This window comes from Odocoileus virginianus, chromosome 27 (assembly GCF_023699985.2).
Source record: "Odocoileus virginianus isolate 20LAN1187 ecotype Illinois chromosome 27, Ovbor_1.2, whole genome shotgun sequence".
NCBI lineage: Eukaryota > Metazoa > Chordata > Mammalia > Artiodactyla > Cervidae > Odocoileus > Odocoileus virginianus.
In genome coordinates, this window is record NC_069700.1 from 2,199,704 (window position 1) to 2,213,769 (window position 14,066).

Sequence of the window (14,066 nt, forward strand, 5' to 3'; positions counted from 1 at the left end):
AAAAAAAAGCAAAAATGCAAAATGGTTGTCTGATGAGGCCTTACAAATAGCTGAGAAAAGAAGAGAAGCAAAAGGAAAAAGAGAAAAGGAAAGATATACCCATCTGAATGCAGAGTTCCAAAGAATAGCAAGGAGAGATCAGAAAGACTTCCTCAGTGATCAATGCAAAGAAATAGAGAAAAACAATAGAATGGGAAGGACTAGAGGTCTCTTCAAGAAAATTAGAGATACCAAGGGAACATTTCTCACAAAGGTGGGTTCAATAAATGACAGAAATGGTATGGACCTAACAAAAGAAAAATATATTACGAAGAGGTGGAAAGAATACACAGAAGAACTGTACAAAAAAGATCTTCATGACCCAGATAATCACGATAGTGTGATCACTCACCTAGAGCCAGACATCCTGGAGTCCAAAGTCAGGTGGGCCTTAGGAAGCATCACTACAAAGTTAGTGGAGGTGATGGAATTCCAGTTGAGCTATTTCAAGTCCTAAAAGATGATGTTGTGAAAATACTGCACTCAATATGCCAGCAAATTTAGAAAACTCAGCAGTAGCCACAGGACTGGAAAAGGTCAGTTTTCATTCCAGTCCCAAAGAAAGGCAATGCCAAAGAATGCTCAAACTACCGCACAATTGCACTCATCTCACATGGTAGGCAAGTAATTCTCAAAATTCTCCAAGGGAGGCTGTAACAGTACATGAACCGAGAACTTCCTGATGTTCAAGCTGGATTTAGAAAAGGCAGAGGAACCAGAGATCAAATTGCCAACATCTGTTGGATCATCGAAAAAGCAAGAGAGTTCCAGAAAAACATCTACTTCTGCTTCATTAACTATGCCAAAACCCTTGACTGTGTGAGTCACAACAAACTGTGGAAAATTCTTCAGGAGATGGAAATACCAGAGCATCTGACCTGCCTCCTAAGAAATCTGTATGCAGGTCAAGATGAAATAGTTAGAACTGGACATGGAATAACAGACTGGCTCGAAATTGGGAAAGGAGTACGTCAAGGCTGTATATTGTCACCCTGCTTATCTAACGTATATGCAGAGTACATCATGAGAAATGCTGGGCTGGAAGAAGCACAAGCTGGAATCAAGATTGCCGGGAGAAATATCAATAACCTCAGATATGCTGAAGACACCACCCTTATGGCAGAAGGTGAAGAACTAAAAAGCCTCTTGATGAAGTGAAAAGAGGAGAGTGAAAAAGTTGGCTTAAAATCCAACATTCAAAAAACTAAGATCATGGCATCTGGTCCTATCACTTCATTGCAAATAGATGGGGAAGTAATGGAAACAGTGAGAGACTTTATTTTGGGGGGGCTCCAAAATCACTGCAGATGGTACTGCAGCCATGAAATTAAAAAACGCTTGCTCCTTGGAAGAAAAGCTATGACCAACCTAGGCAGCATGTTAAAAAGCAGAGACATTACTTTGCCAACAAAGGTCCGTCTAGTCAAAGCTATGGTTTTTCCAGTAGTCGTGGATGGATGTGAGAGTTGGACTATAAAGAAAGCTGAGTGCCAAAGAATCGATGTTTTTGAACTGTGGTGTTGGAGAAGACTCCTGACAGTCCCTTGGACTGCAAGGCGATCCAACCAGTCCATCCTAAAGGAGATCAGTCCTGGGTGTTCATTGGAAAGACTGATGTTGAAGCTGAAACTCCAATACTTTGGCCACCTGATGAGAATAACTGGCTCATTGGAAAAGACTCTGATGCTGGGAAAGATTGAAGGTGGGAGGAGAAGGGGATGACAGAGGATGAGATGGTTGGATGGCGTCACCGACTCGATGGACATGAGTTTGAGCAAGCTCCGGGAGTTGGTGATGGACAGGGAGGCCTGGTGTGCTGCAGTCCATGGGGTCGCAAAGAGTCAGACAGGACTGAGCTACTTAACTGAACTGAACCTAGAAGGACTTGGGAAGGGGTCCTAACCCAGTGCTGGGAGATCAAGAGGCTTTTCTGAGAACAGTAGGATGAGTCAGCAAGGGCCAGGTAGGCAGCAGAGAGGAAGGGGTTTCCAGGAAGAGGAAACAGCGCAGGAACGGCTCCGGTGGACGGGACCCGGCGTGCTGGGAACGGGTACACTTGGCAGTTGTGCATCCTTGGATGTGGCACCCTCGGAGGAGAACAGCAGGAGCACAAACCTGGAGACGGGGCTGAGAACCCACACAGCGAGCACCAGGAGCCGCGGCGAAGCGGCATCATCCAGTCTCTAGTTTAGGCGGACCGGCGTGCACGACCCCTCGGGCATCTGGCTAAACCAAGGGTAGAAAGGGGAGTGTGGACAATGGACGGGAGGGGAGGCAAGCAAGGGAGGGGGCAGCAGTGGGAACACGGCTCACTCGTCCCACTGGAAGGGGCTGGTGGTGAAGGAGCGCAGGGGCCAGTGAGCCCTGGGAAGGGCCAGATGGGAAACGCGGGGCCACTGTAGGAAGAAAAAGAGCGTGCACGTGACGACGTGTGGCTGCTCTCCCCTAAACCTTCATTTGCAAGATCGGTGGTCCAGCTCCGGCCCGCGGGCTGGAGTCCACTCTCCAGACCTGCGGAGCGGTGGACATCCTGATGGATGTGGAGGGACAGGAGCCAGCAGAGCGGGTTGGCTCTGGCCGGAGGGCAGGCAGGCCTCCCGCTGGGCGCTGGGCCACGGGGAGCTGAAACCATCGGTGCCCACAAGCCTTAGTCAAGGATGCCACTGGAGAATCTCTGCGTCCATCCAACCCCAGTGTGAAATATTCCAAGAAACAAGAGAGAAGCTGTCTGATGGTGCAGGGGGGAGCAGCCAAAACTGGGTCGAGGGAGATAGGGTATCTTAGGAGGGTCTGGGGGCTGAACTTGGGGGTCCCTCCCGCCAGGATTAGACTGCCAGGCACCCTGACCTGTCCTCTGCAGGGATGGCCCCCTTTGGGGCCCCGCCACACCCCTCAGCCTCCTCTGCCAGGTTCCCCTCCACAGCGCCTGTGCTTTCCCTTCCACCTGAATCCTCGGCAGGTGGATGAAGCTCAGTGAGCCCCACTGCGAATCAGAAGATGCGGGGGTGCCTGTGAGTGGTGGGGCAGCTCCCTGGGGTGAGTGAGTGAGAGGAGGAGAAACGGGGTGAGGATGTTGGGTCTTCAGACGTGGACCAACACCAGCATCTCAGCAGGTGAACACAAGACAATGGCAGGAAAAATAACCAGGATAGGAAACAGCAAGACAAGATGCCAAGTGATGGATCCAAATGAGCTCCTCTCCAACCCCTCCTGTCGGGGGTCGGCAGGGATAGGGGGTGCTCCTCCCCAGCCCACAGCCCACACGCGGCTCCTGTTCAACAGTTTCAAAGGTCACACGCTGACATGACAGCTGCTAAGTCTGTACTGAAAACACGCACGGGCGGCATTGTGCGAGGGGCATTGCGGACCCACAGGTTTCAGGTCACCGCTCCGCACTGGGCCTCAGCCCCGAGCCTGGCCAGAGCCAGGCCTGCGGTGGGGCGCCCGCAGCCAGGGGACCGGTCCGATCCGAGGCAGCCCCCGGGGGGATTGCAGGATTGCATGCGCCTCAGATGCGAATGAGCCCTGAGACTTTTCAATCCACCAGCAGGAGGAGTGAAACCTCACTCTGCTCGTCTCGGACCCGGACCCGCTCCCGCTCAGTGCCGTCCAGAGGTCAGCAGGGACCCGGCTTCTCAGCAGAGAGGCCCTGCCCAAGCCCCAGCCTCGCGGAGACGGCTCGGGACTGACCGCGAACCCATTCCCCCCGCCGGCCCTGTGCCCCCTCAGGGCAGCCCCCCTCTCCCGCCGGCCCCTGCAGCCTGGCCTCCCCTCCTCTTCCTCACGCCGCCCCCCGAGCAGCTCAGGCTGCCTGTGAGTGCCTGGGCTCTGGGCCTGCCCGCCAGCGGCCTCCTGCACTGGCCATCTGGCCTGCAGTCTCCCGGGAAGTCTGCTTCCAGACGCCTTCGGAAAGGCTGACTACACAGCACTGCCCCCAGCACGCGGGCACACACACGCGTGCGCACACACACACACACACACACACACGGACGTTATAGCACACACCGCCACCTCTGGCTGGTTTGGGGTGACTGCTGGCAGTCAAGAGCGTGTCCCCTGGAGCTCTAGTTTAGCCCGAGTCCAGGGACCCCAGGCACGTTTCAGGTCGTGGTCTTGCATCAGTCGTGTGCTGGTCCGGGGCTCTGCTTGGTGGGCTTGTCCAGTCCCTTCCTGTTTCCCAGTGTTCGTCAGGGGCTCGCGGAGCTCAGACAGCAAGCAGAGAACTGAGCCTGGATGGAGACCGTGGGTGGTGGCCACACCTTCCCCTCCCCAGTCCCCTCGAGGCACTTCCCATTCACGCAGGGGAAGCTTCTGGGACGGGCAGTGTCTGTGGTGTCCCAAGGGCGAAAGAACAGAAGAAAAACCCAGGAGAGTCTTGGAATGCAGGAATGGAAAAAGTCAGACCCTTATCATGCTTCCCTCCCCCTTGTAACTAGTGACGGATTTCAGGTCCTGAGCAGTATGAGCCGTCTCCCCTCGTACCCCACATGGAGAAGGTATTTGCCCTACTCTTGCCCCACCCAGCATGCGTGCCTCATTCAATCAGCAAATGACCCGCAAGACCCCATTCCACTCCTTGTGGCCTGGCTATAAAAGTGGACCAAGGACCCCTGTTTAACGTCGGCTCTCCCTTGAGCTGGCCCGCTGTTCTGAGTCTCCTGCTCTCACAAACCTTATCTCCCTCTCCTTCTGTCTCATGTCTGGAAATTCTTCTCCAGCCCGCACACAGACCATGGCAGTGTCCTTGGCTGTCAACTGAAGCTGAAGGCCTCTGGGCAGCTGCAGCCATGTAGGAGGCTGTCAGGACCGGAGCCAGCCCCGTGTGGTCCGGGGTTGGGCGGGGAGGGGGCCGGGTTCGGAACTACCAGGCGCAGCTAGGACCCCAGGCCGACCACAGATCGAACGCCAGCGCCTCCTCACAAGGCCGAGGCCGACAGACAGGGCTTCTGCAGGTGGAGGACGGGTGCCTCCGGCTGGGCGATCCCAGCGGGGTCGGGGAGGAAAGCAGGCCGCGTGGGAGGGGGACAGAACCCAGCAGCCGTCTGAAGATGCAGAGGTGAGTCCGTCCTGGGCTCCCCAGAGCAGGAGCTTCGGGGCCGCTGACAGATTCAGGGCAAGCCAAACCCCCTGCGATGCCCCCAGGCCTCCAGCCGCATCTCAGCCCCCGACTCCATCCTGAGCAAACCCCGCCCACGAGGCCAGCCCGTCTCTGCTTGAATCTGCTGTGTGGCCACATGCACCGAGGCAGCCTCTCTGTGCCCTGACCTCCACAGCACTAAAGCGGGGTGACGAACACCCTACCTTTGACACAGGCTGTGAGCTCGGTGGGCAGGGCCAGCCCCACGGAGGCCTGGTCGGAGTTGCTCGAGATATGAGGACTCTCCCGGCCCTAAGGCAGCAGACGTCTCCCAGACCCAAGGGAGCCTTCCCCCATCTCTGCATCGTTCTTTGACAAGAACACGTCTTCGCCTGCAAAGAGGGAGTGAGAAGCTCAGGTTCTTTTCTTCTTTCCATTTAGATGCCCAGTTCGGGTTGCAAACCTGGAGTTCAGTCAGCCTGTCATTTTCCTGAGCAGGAAACCGGGGAAGAGGGCAATCCCCAGGCTAGTCTGTCACTCAAAGTGGTCCCCACCCTCCTCACACCCACACACACACACATGCACACACACACTCACACACACCTCTGATTGAAGGGTGACACAGCTGCTGAACCAATGAGATGCAGTGCATAACATCTGCTTTTTAACTAAATTATTAATTATTCATCATAATGATGAGTCAATCTTTCATCAACACCAAAACCTAAAGTGTTTGTGTGGCTTAGGTCCCCAGCCTCTGGGATCTGATACCTGATGATCTGAGATGGAGCTTCCTTGATAGCTCAGCTGGTAAAGAATCCGCCTGCAATGCAGGAGACCCCAGTTGACTCCTGGGTCAGGAAGATCTGCTGGAGAAGGGAGAGGCTACCCACTCCAGTGTTCGTGGGTTTCCCTTGTGACTCAGCTGGTAAAGAATCCTCCTGCAATGTGGGAGACCTGGGTTTAAGCCCTGGGTTGGGAAGATCTCCTGGAGAAGGGAAAGGCTACCCACTCCAGTATCCTAGCCTGGAGAATTCCGTGGACTGTATAGTCCATGGGGTCACAGAGTCGGACACGACTGAGCGACTTTCACACGTTGAGATGGAGCTGATGTAGTAAAAATGAAGTGCACAATAGGAGTCATGTGCTTGAATCATTCCAAAATCAGCCCCTCTTCCTCAGTCAATGGAAAAATTTTCTTCCACAAAACCGGTCCGGGGTGCCAAAAAGGTTGGTGACCCTGGCTGAGAACAGCAACACCATAAGGGACCAGGCCACAGAAGCCCAGGCCTGTCCACTCCCCTGCCTCTTGCTTCACTCCCGGGGCATCTACGGGCCCCAACAATGTCTAACCTGCCCGTGACTTCTGACCGAGCAGTCGGGTACATGTTCACCCTGTGTGAGACCCAGAAGACCATGTGAGTGACCTCTGCTTTCAAGCATCAACACAAAACTCAACCAGAGAGACCGGCTGAGGAAGGAAGGACGTCCTGACACGGGCCACTCCCCGGAGGAACCTTGAGGACACCACACCGAGTGAGACCGGCGGGTCCCACGAGGACAGGTGCTGCAGGATTCCCCGGATAGGAGGGCCACGGAGGGCCACATCCATCGAGGCAGCGACTGGGATGGTGAGTGTCCAGGGCTGCGAGGGAAACGGAGTTTGCGTTTAACGGGGACAGAGGTTCCGTTCGGGGCGATGGAAAACTTCGGGAGACGGACAGAGGTGGCACAGCAGCATGAATGAACTGAAGGGCACTGACCTACACACTTAAAAAATGGTTAAAACAGTACACAGCATGCTATGTGTACTTTGCCACAATTTAAAAAAAATAAATTAGAGAGAACAAATTCTCCCACAAAATTAAGAGGTGAGCAGGGCAGCTTGGACCATGAGACCCTCCGAGGTGGCAGAAATCAGGAAAGTCTTCAAGGAAGAGGCAGCACTCACTTGACCATCCGCACCCCAGCCCCATCCCAGGTACTCGTCCTCAACGAGCTGTGAGGGGCTGGCTGAATGTGAGCACTGTCTGACCCTCTGATGACATCGACGGGACGCGAGGGCGTCATCTGCTGAGAAGGCCTCATCACCAAGGCATAGCATAGTGTGGCTGGTGTGACTCTATAAGACAAATTCTGAAACCCAGCTCTTTTGAAAGGGAAGCGCTGCTGATCATTACCCTCGACAAACAGCATGTGGTCCCCCAGGGCCTCACGGGAAAAGCCCCAACTTGGGAATCAGGCAAGCCTGGGTCTCATCCTAGCTCAGGCTGTCACCCGGGCAAATGATGGGCGGTCTCTGAGCCTCACTTTCCCTACCTGTAAAATTTCTATCTCATGAGGTTATTGTATCAGAAATGGGATGAGAATAGCTCCAGTTTGGGCTCTGTTATCCCTAAGCATTAAAGCCCTGGAGTCTTATCTCCATTATCTGCAATTCTGAGACCCAAAAAGCTCTGAAAACTGAAAGATTTCTAAACTCATTCCGCGGCAAAACTGGACTGTGACCAATGCCTGGCTGTTCAGAAGCTTGATCTCATTTAGTGTAATTTATTCCCATTTCTCTGAAGAGATGGCCTTGTCCCTGAGGAGAGACGGCTGCTCCAGTACCTGCTGGGCATGTCTGATCCTTCCTCAGCGGAAGCCTTCTGTATGAGGCTGGAAGGATGAGGACTCTGGCCACAGCTTCAGTGTCTCATGCAGATTTAAGTATCTTACCGCCTATAGATAGAGTTATGGGGTGTTAAGTGAAAAATGTCATGCTTAGCGTTAAAAAAGAAACATGTAAAACAAAATAATGTGTATTCTATGCTCCTCTTTGTTTTAAAACGATGTCTGCACCCATAAGCTTATCTAAGCAGAGTCCACCCTGAGAAGCCTCCTTGAGGATGGAGACCATGGTTGCCCCTGGAAACAGGAAAGCCAGGATCCGGGTATAGGAAGACTCATGTTGCATTGTGCACCCTCACATATGTTAGCATTTTTATTCCACTTACAGAATACATTTTAAGACATTAAAATAAGGAATTAAAAGCACTTTCATTAGGATGACTCTAATGAATGATTCTAATTAAGAAAAGAAAGAGAAAACAGGGACTTCCCTGGTGGTCTGGTGGCTAAGACTCAGAGCTCCCAGTGCAGGGGGCCTGGGTTCAATCCCTGGCCAGGGAACCAGATCCCACATGCTGAAACCAAGAGCTTGCGTGCTGGAGCTAAAGTTCCTGCGTGCCACAACAAAAGCCCGGCCCAGCCAAATAAGTCAAATAAATAAATAGAAACAGCCACTGTTGGCAGGGAACTCTCCTGCACTGCTGGTGAGAATGTAAAATGATGTGGCTATGGGAAGCCGTACGGCAGTTCCTCAAAAAATTAAACTTAGAATATAGCATTCAGCCATCCCACTCCTGGGCACCTACCCGAAGGAACTGAAAGCAGCATCTCAAGCAGATTCTTGTAGCCCCAAGCTCACAGCAGCATTGTTCAGAGGCAGAAGCAACCCGAGTGTCCGTCAGCAGATGGACGGGTAAACAACCCGAGCGCCCGTCAGTGGATGGATGGATGAACTAAAGGCGGCGTGGATGGACGATGGGATGTTATTCACCCTTTACCAGTAAGGAGATTCCGACACAAGAATTAACCTTCAAGACATTATGTTCAGTGAAATAAGCCAGTCATAAAGGACAAATACTATAGGGTTCCACTTATGTGAGGTCCCTAGAGTGTCAAATCCATACAGACGGAGGAACAGAGAACAGAATGGGTGTTGCTGGGGGCTGGAGGAGAGGGCTGGGGAGTATTCAAGGGAGACAGAGGTTCAGTTTGGGATGGTGAGAAAGTTCTGGAGCTGGATGGTGGTGTTGGCTGATCACAGCATTAAGGTACTTCATGCCAGTGAACTGTCCACTTAAAAATGGTTAAAACGGTAAACTTTATGTTGTGTGTATTTTACTATAGCTAAAGTTAAAAGAAACATTTCTCTCATCATGTGCCTTTGGATGCTGAATCGCTGGAGCGGGACTTCCCATTAGCTGGGCAGGCGGCAGGCCTGAATAATGACTGAATAAGGCGTGAGTCAGAGGGCCGTGGTCAGGAAGGGCCCTCCCCATGGGGCTCCTCCCTCCCCATGGGACTGCTCGGCCCCGCTGACCACCCAGTGCCCTTCAGGAGGGCTGGTCTGGGCCGAGGCGGAGCAGGTGCTGGGCTCCAGGCCGCCATGGACCAGGCTGGGGCTATCGCAGAGTCAGTGCAGGCTGCCCAGAGCTGGGGCCTGCCGGGACACATGCCGGGGAGTCATGGCAAGATGCCCGGAGGAAGCCGTGGGTGCCCCCCACCCCCACCCCTGCCACATCCAGTCCTGCCAAAGAAGATATGAGGGCTCCGGCTTCCCTCAGAGGGAAGGCAGTTCCCCTGCCCAGGCACCTCCTCAAAAGTCTAAGGAGGCAAATAGAAGAAATAAGAATATTCACCTCTTTTTTTAATACTGGACACCTACATTTCTCTCTTCATCTTTTCCGTCTTTTTTTCTTTTCTTTTCTAAGTTAAAAGAAGGGCCTTTCTGACTGACTAGGGCGTTTGGACCATATCTATGCACCAACTGGCAATTTCAGTGGCATTTCTGGGTTTCTTCTTACCAGCAAAGCAATGCCCCATGTGAGGCGCAGACCCCGGGAGCCCCGTGGCGTCCCTGGGTCTCAGGTGCCTCGGAGGCTCTGTCCACTTGTCGTTCAGTCACTCAGTCGTGTCCAACTCTTTGCAATCCCATGGCCTGCAGCACGGAAGGCTTCCCTGTCCTTCACCATCTCCCAGAGTTTGCTCACACTCATGCCCATTGAGTCAGTGATGCCATCCAACCACCTCATCCTCTGCTGCCCTCTTCTCCTTTTGCCCTTAGACTTCCCCAGCATCAGGGTCTTTCCCAGTGAGTCAGCTCTTCACAGCATGTGTCCAAAGTACTGGAGTTTCAGCTTCAGCATCAGTCCTTCCAATGAATATTCAGGACTGATCTCCTTTAGGATGGACAGGCTGGATCGCCTTGCAGTCCAAGGGACTCTCAAGAGTCTGTTCCAACACCACAGTTCAAAAGCATCAATTCTTCAGCACTCAGCTTTCCATTATGGTCCAATTCTCACATCCATACATGACACCTGGAAAGACCACAGCTTTGACTGTATGGACCTTTGCTGGCAAAGCGGTGTCTCTGCTTTTTAATATGCTGTCTAGGTTTGTCATAGCTCTCTATTTACCAGTTAGGAAAACAGCGTCCTGGGAGTTGCTTGGGGCAAACTGGCTACAGAGATGTTGGAAGAGCTGAAATGTGAATCCTGGACAGAAGTCACAGCTGGCATCCCCACAAACCGGGTTTGGAAAGGGAACACTGTCAGAACCCGAACCCTGGTCAGTCTGGACGAGGTGGGACCAGGGAGGGGCCGTCCAGCAGGAGGACTGCTGTCAGGTCCCGACCAGCTCAGAGCCAGGCAGACGGGACATCCTGATCTTTCCCTCCTTCCAGCCCTCTGACTGCTCTTCCTTGGCTCCTCCAGGCTGAACCCAGCTGGATGGCACGTGGCAAGGGAGCCTGGGAGATGTGCTTTGCAGGACACAGACCACAGCCGTCCAGGGCAGGAAGGGAAATTGGACAAATGACCAGCAAGTCCAGCCATGGCTGTTGCAGTCATCCCAACCTCCAGGGGGATATTTCTGTTTTTTGTTTGTTTTTTTCTTTTAGTTGCTGTTTTGTCCAGACTTTTCTGCTTTAGATGAAGGCATTAGTCGCTCAGTCATACCCAAGTCTTTGCAACCCCATGGATACTGGAGTGGCTTGCCAATCTCAGGAGATCTTCTTGACCCAGGGATCGAACCAGGATCTCCTGCGTTGAAGGCAGATTTCTTTACAGTCTGAGCCATCAGGGAAGCCCTGTCTTAGATGCCCCATGTTCCCTGGAAGGACTGATGCTGAAGCTGAAACTCCAGTACTCTGGCCACCTGATGTGAAGAGCTGACTCATTGGAAAGACCCTGATGCTGGGAAAGATTGAGGGCAGGAGGAGAAGGGGACGACAGAGGATGAGATGGTTGGATGGCATCACCGACTCGATGGACATGAGTTTGGGTAAACTCCGGGAGTTGGTGATGGACAGCACTGGCGTGCTGCAGTTCATGGGGTTGCAAAGAGTTGGACATGACTGAGCGACTGAACTGAACTGAACTGTGCAAAGGAATTGAAGTAAAGCCGGACAGAATGGATACATTTCCCAGCGCACAGCATATAGGATCTTAGTTCCCTGACCAACGACTGAACCCGTGTCCGCTGCAGTGGACACATGCAGTCTTAACCACTGGATCCCCAGGGAAGTCCCTGGATACATTTTAAGTAGACCGTGAAGCTCACACTTGGCAGGCCAGTTCACCACCTTTGAATCCCCAGAATGGGTACGCGTCCTCTAGGTCTCCCCTTCCCCGACTGAGCGCCCCCCAGCCCAGCCCTCTGTCAGCAAGGAGCCGGCGGTGCCAGGCAGGTGTGAGACAAGGGCCAGACACAGACAGCGCCAGGCTCGAGCTGGCAGTGGGGCGAGGGAGGAGGCCTTGTAACCGTCTTCCGAGGCACCGGGAGAAGCTGGGGCCGCTGCTGCCTGCGGGGCTGGGCTTCCGGGAGCCGGGAGCAGGGAGCAGAGGGCACTGTGGTCGGACGGGCGGAGCACAGATTAGGAGTTCAATGGCTCTTTGTTTAGATTCAGCAAAGGCACCCAACTCCGTGTGACCGTGACCCAAACCCCATTCTTAGGACACAACCTGCTTTACGAGACCAGGGATTCAGGACTGAGAAGGTCAGCGAGAGGTTCTGGGAGGCAAGGGCACCAGGGTAGCCTTGGCCAGCATCCACAGCCTGCCCCGCCCCCCTCGCGGGCGTGTGCTGGTCGTGAACGGTTTCATTCGGCCTTGAGCCCAGACTTGGAAGGAAGAGGCGGCACTTTCGGCCCACCTGATAGAGCGAGAACCCCCCGGCGCTGCAGAAACCCAGGCTCCAGCACAGAGGGTCGGGCTGGACTCAAGGCCAGTGAGCAGCAGCCTCATCTGGTTCTGTGGGATCAAGGAGGACCAGTTACCCCTGGGCCCAGGGCCGCGGTGCAGTTAAGGTGCTCCTTACATTCGGCCTGGACAGGGGAGAAGGCACGCGTGGGGAAAAGGCGAGGGAGAAAAGAAACGGGAAGGGGAGAGAACGCAGAGAGGAAGAGGACCACAGGGCGCCAGGGAGTTGGACACACGGACGAGGGGGTCCTGCTCCCGCCCCTCACCACCCGCACGACAGAGTCCACTCTGCAGGGCCCGACGCCTCCAACCTGCCCACGACAGTACCGGGAGCTCGGCCGGGTGGTGTGTTAATCACTCAGTCGTGTCTGACTTTTCTCGACCCCATGCATTGCAGTCCGCCAGGCTCCACCATCCATGGGATTTCCCAGGCAAGGATACTGGAGTGAGTTGCGATTCCCTTTGCCAGGGGATCTTCCCAACTCAGGGATCGAACCTGGATCTCTTGTATTGCAGGCGGATTCTTTACCGTCTGAGCCACCAGGGAAGCCAGCCCCCAGGGCGGCCTCTCCCCCCGGTTTACTCATCCCAAAGAATAAAGAGGCACTGCCCTGGGTTTAGTCTGGGGCAGCCCCACCATCAGGGCACCTTCTCCCTCCCCAGGGACCCAGTTTCCCACACTAGGAGTCCTGTTCCTCGCTGTAAGGTGACGTCGTGTAAGGTGGGAGCACAGATACGCAGTCACTGTGTATCCGATACACGGATACGCAGACGTCACTGATACGCAGACGTCGCTGATACGCACACGTCGCTAATACGCAGACGTCGCTGATATGCAGACGTCACAGATACTCAGTCATCATGTAAGGTGGAAGCACAGATATGCAGTCACTATGTATCCAATACGCAGTCACTGTGTATCTGATACACAGATACGCAGACGTCGCTGATACGCAGACGTCGCAGGTACGCAGACGTCGCAGATATGCAGTGGTCGTGTAAGGTGGGAGTCACAGAGACGCAGCTGGACTAGTTGCAGCTCCAACGTAGCGAAATGCACCTGAACACAGACCGCCCTCACCTGGGTGGGCAGAGGGGCCCATCACCTTCCTTCCCGGTGGCGAGGGTCCTCTCCTTCCCACCCACAGCCCCATAGCCAGGCTGCTGTCGAGAAGTCGAGCCCCCACGGAGGCTGCGCAGGAATCGCTCACCAGGCACGTCCAGGGCGGGAAGACAAGACTGAGGCCTCTGTCTCTGACCCTGGACAGTCTCGCTCCCAGCCACACCACCAGAGCCCAGCCTTGAGTCTTTCGCTAAAAGGAGAACGATCGTCCCCTCTAATCTGAACATCCAGACACACTCACCACATCTAGAAACACAAATTCCACTTTTGCTAATTTTCAACCCCAGGAGTTACCCAGAAAGTAGAGTTTTATAACAAGAAGAGCTTCCTGGATTTCAGGCAGAGCTCTGCCAGCGAATCCAGGCCATCATTCTGATGGCCCTCTGTCCATCCTAAGTTGCTTCTGTTATGAACCATTCTTTGCGACCCTATGGACTGCAGCCCGCCAGGTTCCTCTGTCCATGGGATTCTCAAAGCAAGAACACTGGGTGGTTGCCATTTCCTCCTCCAGGGGATCTTCCTGACCGAGGGATCGAACCCCCGTCTCTTATGTCTCCTGCACTGACAGGCAGGTTCTTAGCCACTAGCACCACCTGGGAAGCCTTTCACCCTGCAAACCAGTAGAACTCCCTCCCGCTCTGCCCACCGCCCTGTCTACCGCCACAGAAGTCTGCTCAGGCTCTCAACGCAGCAGCAGCAGCACCGTGTTCGGGGCGTGCAAGAAAATGACGTGTGTTCTCGGGTTCCGGGTGTCTCTCTGCCCCAGAGGCAGTACACAACAAGCTGTCCTGGAGCAGGGGCC

General features: G+C 54.1%; 1 long non-coding RNA gene across 1 annotated transcript; it reads right to left on the bottom strand.

The window, feature by feature from the left end:
* Window positions 1–5,247: 5,247 nt before the first annotated feature.
* On the bottom strand, window positions 5,248–9,234 carry LOC110124613 (uncharacterized). The gene is made up of 4 exons (XR_002309824.2): window positions 8,533–9,234; window positions 7,727–7,837; window positions 5,888–6,057; window positions 5,248–5,508 (listed from the first exon to the last, which is right to left on the bottom strand). It is a non-coding gene; the product is annotated as an uncharacterized lncRNA (long non-coding RNA).
* Between the last annotated feature and the right edge of the window lie 4,832 nt (window positions 9,235–14,066).